Genomic DNA, 6,789 nt, shown 5'->3' with positions numbered 1-6,789 from the left:
TTTATAAAGCTTAATTTAAAAAAAAAAAACAAAGTTATTTCAATCATAAACTTTTTTACGTTCAATATTTTTATCGGCCCCTTTAGTTTATAAGAATTTTTTTTACAGGACACTTTCCATTATTGTCTATGGAAAATATGTCTTTTGGATAGTTTCTATTGCTTTCTCTCCATTTTCCTCCAATTTGTAGGAGAAAAAAATTGCTACTCTTTCTCTCTCCACCTTCTATTTTTTCCCTCTTCATTTTATGTGAACCAAATAAGAGAAGTCAATAAAAGCTCATATCTTTTCTCTTCTTTCCTCTCTAAAAAAAATGACCTAATTCTATTTGAAAGATTTTTCTCCCCCTTGTAACTGAAAAAGTTGTAACAAGAAGGACCAAATGATCATTTGACATAAACTTACATTTGAAACTCCTTTCAATTTTCTAATAGTTTAATATAACTTTCAATCCTCGTTTTTGATATAATGATTAGGTTAGACGGATTGAAATTTCTTAAAGAGGAATTTATGGAGGTAAAATATTCAAGGATAAAATTTATATGTCGACTGTTGATATTTAAGCATCTTATAGTTACTTTCTTTTCTCAACTCTCACTTATATTTTTTTCTTTGTTGTTTACAAAAAATAAAAATAAAAAAGTAATATAGATATTTAATTTATTGAATGTTTAAAATAATGAGTATAGGTTTTTGTAATTTCAAATTAAACATTTCATTCAATTTTGATCCTAGAATAAGATCTCAAAGGCCATGATTCCAATTCAAGAGTTGAAAGCTTATTTTTGTATAATTAACAATTGCTTTTCGTTTTGTTTTTTGCACATAATTTTTTTTTGGAGTGATTGAAGATTAATATTTTTTTTATAAAAAATTATTTTTCTTACAATCCTACAAAACTCTAGAATGACTTTGAGTTCTCCAAAAATATCTTTAAAACAAAGAGTAATAGAGTAGAATTGCCATTATATCATTATTCAATCATGCACATATACATATTCATTTTGATATTTTGTGTAATGTCCCCCTTAACTTATCACATAATAAACATAAATAATAACAATATCAATCCGAACCCGTGGGTAATGGGGACACCTTTCAATCACAACGGAAACATAAGCAGCAGTAAGTATAAAATCTCAATCATCCAACCATAAAACATAATACAAGAGTCTATTTACACCAAAATAACATACATATATTTTCAATCTCCCATAACGTTCCAAATACAACTAGGACCTCACAACAAAATAATCCTGATCTTAGAACAAAATCTTACCCTCCTAGTAGAGTAACTTAATAAGCTCAACGGTGACCATGACCCGCCAGTCTCTTAAGGTCTCCTGAAAAATATATTAAGTTTGGGGGTGAGACAATTCTCAGTAAGGGAAAATAAACTAAATACAACTGTGTGGTAACATGAACATTTAATGCAATTATACATATACAATACATTTCATATATCTGTAAACATCCGTCATAACATACTGAATCATCATATACTTTCATATTTTCTAGTAACTCATATCATTCATAAATCGTCTATTAAATATGATAATACTGAAAACATACCCAGGATGAATAGTTAACTAATGTCATGTATTACCCCCCATGACGGGTTGTGCAGCCTGAAGGCGGGACCCGACAATGGCTGGCCGACCACTGCCAAGTCAAAAATGTCTGTAAGTACGATGGGCCCGCCACACCCTGGTCCGGACTGCCAGGTGGACGTCTACAACTTTACAATGAAAGCCACATCGACTATCCATCTCCCACCCCCTCGTGGGGAGGTTAGCACAAGTTTGAACATAGATATCTGATCTATATAACTACGGTATCGAACTCTTGAAACTGAACTAAACTAACATTCAGGTTCTGATAACATATAATATATGATACTATAGCATCTTTTATAATTTTATAATTACGGCCTCATTCCGAACATTTCATAATTACAGCCTCGTGCCGAACATTTCATATATAACATTCTGAATATAAATCAATTATCATGTATTTCAAATCATCATATACTACATTATTACGTAATTCCTGAAAACATGCTTATTCGTAAAATTGTCATAACAATACATTTCATGAAAAATAATATTCATGCCACACAAGGCTGAGTAAATACGTACGTATCATTCTAAAATCACATTCCTGTATAACAATAGTATTTTCCCAATAACATATATTTTCTCCATAATATTCAAATATAATACATATTCCCTGAAAATTACTTTGCTGATAATAATAATAATAATAATACGTGTGGAAAAATAACTGCTTTAATTTATTCCCTTACCTGGCTACTGTTAAAGCCCCTAAAATATCCTGGTCTAACTCCCGTAGAATTTCCTGATCAATACCTTGAAAATGAAAACTCCCAGTATTAAATTTTAGTATTTCTACGTGTACATAATTTCCTATAACTACCGCAAGATCAAATTTGGCTTAAAAAATCTTACGTCAACTCAAGGATGAATTTCAACTTGCTTTCACCAACGATCCGCTCCGGTAGATTTGGAGAGAACTTCCCCAGGAGCGTCGTGATGGCTTCAGATTGTCGAACCGGCATAAATCCAGCCCAAAATCCAAGAAAGAAGGAGAGGAAGCCGAAGGGAGGAGAGAGAGGGAGAGAGTTTGCTTAATTTTGAAGTTAAAATTCAGATTTTTGATATTTATAGGGTTGGATTCGTAGACGAGCCACGTCATCTCGTCGACTAGTCCTTCAATAATTTCGTCAATGAAATCCACTCCTCATCGACGAAATTCAGTCTGCTCAAAAACCTCTCTCGGTATTTCCTCGTTGACGAAATTTAGCTTCGTCGACAAGGCCCTTTTATGCCCTCGTCGACGAATCCCCTCTGTTCGTCGACGAGGCCTCTAATAATTCTCCTCTCTCTTTATTATTTTAAATATCATTTTTATTCGGGTTGTCAAATTCTCCCCTCCTTATAAAATTTCGTCCTCAAAATTTACTATTCATATAATTCATCATCCCTTATTAAGCAAAATGGTCTACTTATTTTATTACTTACCATCACTTATGGCGGAGGAATAGCGTGGTTACATTTCAAGTTCTGGGAGATTACATATACTAAAAGAAAATTCTCTCAAAACTAAAATATCTCATACTACCTAAAACATTACACGTACCTGCATAAGAAACATTACATATTTACTCACATTTCTTATTTACATATGGATTTCTTGGAATAATTGTGGGTATTTTTGTCTGATCTGCTCCTCGAGCTCCCAAGAAGCCTTTTCTATTGCATGATTCCTCCATAGAACCTTTACCAGAGGAATTTTCTTACTACGTAATTCCCGTTCCTTTCGGTCTAGAATCTGCACTGGTACCTCCTCATAGACTAGTGAGTTACTGAGCTCTAACTCACCATAGCTGATAATATGAGAAGGATCTGAGACGTATTTCCTTAACATAGATACACGGAATACGTCGTGTATCCTGGATAGTGTAGGTGGCAAAGCTAGCCTGTAGGCCACTGGCCACTTTTTCTAAAATCTCAAACGGACCGATAAACCTATGGCTAAGTTTACCCTTCTTTCCAAATCTCATAACTCCTTTCCATGGAGCTATCTTCAGAAACACATGATTACCTATATCAAATTCTAAATTTCTGCGGCGATTATCGACATAACTTTTCTGTCAGCTCTGAGCTGCACTGATTCTTTCCCTAATAAACCGACCTTTATCGTACGCCTGCTGTACCAGCTCTGGCCCCACAACTCACCGCTCACCCATCTCATCCCAATACAAAGGAGATCGACATCTCCTATCGTACAGTGCCTCAAACGGTGCCATGTCAATACTGGACCGGTAACTGTTATTATATGCGAACTTTACCAGCGACATGAACTGTGTCCAACTACTTCCGAAATCTAATACACACGCTCGGAGCATATATTCTAGTATCTGTATCGTCCTCTCAGTCTGTCCGTCTGACTGAAGATGGAATGTCATGCTAAATGATAACTGAGACCCTAGAGCCTCTTGCAAACTCCTCCAAAATCATAACGTGAATCGCGGGTCTCGACCAGACACAAAAGATACAGGCACCCCATGAGAACGAACTATCTCCTGAATGTAAATCTCCACTAAACGGCTAAGGGAATAGCTGATCTTGATAGGAAGAAAATGGGCGGACTTAGTCAACCGGTCTACTATCACCTAAATCACATTCTGGCCATGTGATGTCGATGGCAGCCCTGAAACGAAGTTCATGGATATATGATCCCACTTCCACTATGGGATAAATAGCGGCTGCAACTGACCCGCTGGCCTCAGATGCTCAGCTTTTACCTGCTGGCATGTCAAGCACTGTGCTACATACTTGACAATCTCCCTCTTCATATCACTTCACCAGTAAAACTCTCGTAGATCCTTATACATTTTTGTACTACCGAGATGAACCGCATACAAGGATCTGTGAGCCTCCTCTAAAATAGTCCTCCTAATGTCAGCATTAGCAGGAACACACAGTCTAGAATGGAACTGCAAAGCTCCGTCATCTGAAATGCGGAATTCCTCTCCCTGACCCCTCTGCACTTTGTTCATTACCTCTACCAATTCTGGGTCTTCTTTCTGAGCGGCTTTAATTATTTCCTGTAGAGTAGGCTGTACCACTAGGCTGGAAATACATACTAGAGTATTACTCTCCATCAATTCAATGTCGAGTCTCTCTAGATCCATCATAATCAGACATTGGATCTCCATGGCTGCCAACGCTAAGCTCGCGGTCTTCCCGCTCAACGCATCAGCTACCACATTTGCTTTCCCTGGGTGGTAACTGATGGTACAATCAAAATATTTAATTAACTCTAACCACCTTCTTTGTCTTATATTCAATTCCTTCTGGGTGAAAAAATACTTTAAACTCTTGTGGTCAGAGAAAATCTAGCACTGCTCGCCATACAGGTAATGCCTCCAAATTTTCAACGCGTGTACCATTGCAGCCAATTCAAGATCGTGGGTAGGGTAGTTCTTTTCATATTCTTTCAACTGTCTAGATGCATACGCCACTACCTTTCCATGCTGCATCAATACACAATCAAGTCCTTTCAAGGATGCGTCACTGAAAATAGTATAACCCTCACCCCCAAATGGGATGATCAATACAGGCGCTGTGACTAACCTATGCTTCAGCTCCTGAAAACTTTGCTCACAGCTATCGTCCCATTCAAACCTGACATTTTTCCTAGTCAGTCATGTCAAAAGCCCTACTAAAGCTGAGAATCCAACGACAAAACAATGGTAATATCCAGCTAACACCAAGAAACTCCTAATCTCCTTGACGTTCCTCAGTTTAGCCCAATTCACTACCGCTTCAATTTTACTAGGATCTACAGAAATTCCATCTCCTGAGATAACATACCCCAAAAACACCACTTTCTCGAGCCAGAATTCACATTTACTGAATTTTACATACAACTTCTTCTCCCTATGCATCTGCAAGACCTGCCTCAAATGTATTTCGTGCTCCTCATAGCTCCTTGAATAGACCGGTACATCATCAATAAAAACAACTACAAACTGATCTAAATATGGATGAAAAATTCTATTCATCAAATCCATAAATATCGCAGGAGCATTCGTCAGATCAAATGGCATAACAAGAAACTTATAATGCCCATATCTGATCCTGAAAGTCGTCTTCGACACATCCTCTGCTCTCACCTTTACCTGATGGTAGCCTGACCTGAGATCGATCTTGGAATACACCCGTGTACCTTGGAGCTGGTCAAATAAGTCATCTATATGGGGTAGAGGATATTTGTTCTTGATAGTCACTTTATTAATTTCTCTGTAGTCTATGCACATTCTTATAGACTCGTCTTTCTTTTTCACGAACAACACTGGAGCTCCCCACGGAGATACACTAGGTCGTATGAAGCCCTTATCAAGCAAATCCTGCAACTGATCTTTCAGTTCTGCCAACTCTGCTAGCGTCATTCGATACGGTGCTTTAAAAATCAGCGTTGTACCTGAAAGTAGATCAATGGGAAAATCTACCTCTCGATCAAGTGGCAAACCTGGTAATTCATCTGGAAACACATCTGTAAATTCTTTCACCACAGGCGTATTGATAAGCTTCATTTCATTTTCTAACATTTCTTTCACAAAAGCCACAAATCCCTGACAGCCACTTTGGAGCAGTCTTCTCGCCTGAATAGCTGAGACCATCTAAGGTAAAGATTGCACTCGTGACCCTGTAAATCTGAATTCTGATTTTCCTGGGGGTTTGAATATCACTTCTCTAGCACGACAGTCTATAATAGTAGAATTAGTTGTTAGCTAATCCATGCCGAAGATGATATCAAACCCGTGCATATCCAGCACCATCAAATCAGTAGATAAAATTATACCCTGAATATCAACTGGACAACCACGGAATACCCTACTACATCTCACTACTGACCCAGTCAGTGTAGCCACTAATAACTCGACATCTAATGATTGCGTTTCGGCTCCACATAATTTAACACACCCCAAGGACACAAACGAATGTGTGGCACCAGAATCAAAAAGTGCAATAACTTTAAATGAAAACATATTAATCGTACCTGTCACCACGTCACTGGCTGTCTTAGCATCACCCGCCGTCAAAGCAAAAACCCTGGTTGAGGCCATATTCCTCTACTAGCCTCCACATTGTGCCAAGTAGCCTCCTCGAGTAGGTCTAGGAGCAGGAGCAACACCAATCTGAGCCTGGCAATCCCTCATCACGTGTCCTGGCTCCCCACATCGATAGCAAACACACGCCC

The sequence above is a fragment of the Malania oleifera genome, chromosome 1, assembly GCF_029873635.1.
Source record: "Malania oleifera isolate guangnan ecotype guangnan chromosome 1, ASM2987363v1, whole genome shotgun sequence".
Taxonomy (NCBI): Eukaryota; Viridiplantae; Streptophyta; class Magnoliopsida; order Santalales; family Ximeniaceae; genus Malania; species Malania oleifera.
This window is presented reverse-complemented; position numbering follows the sequence as displayed.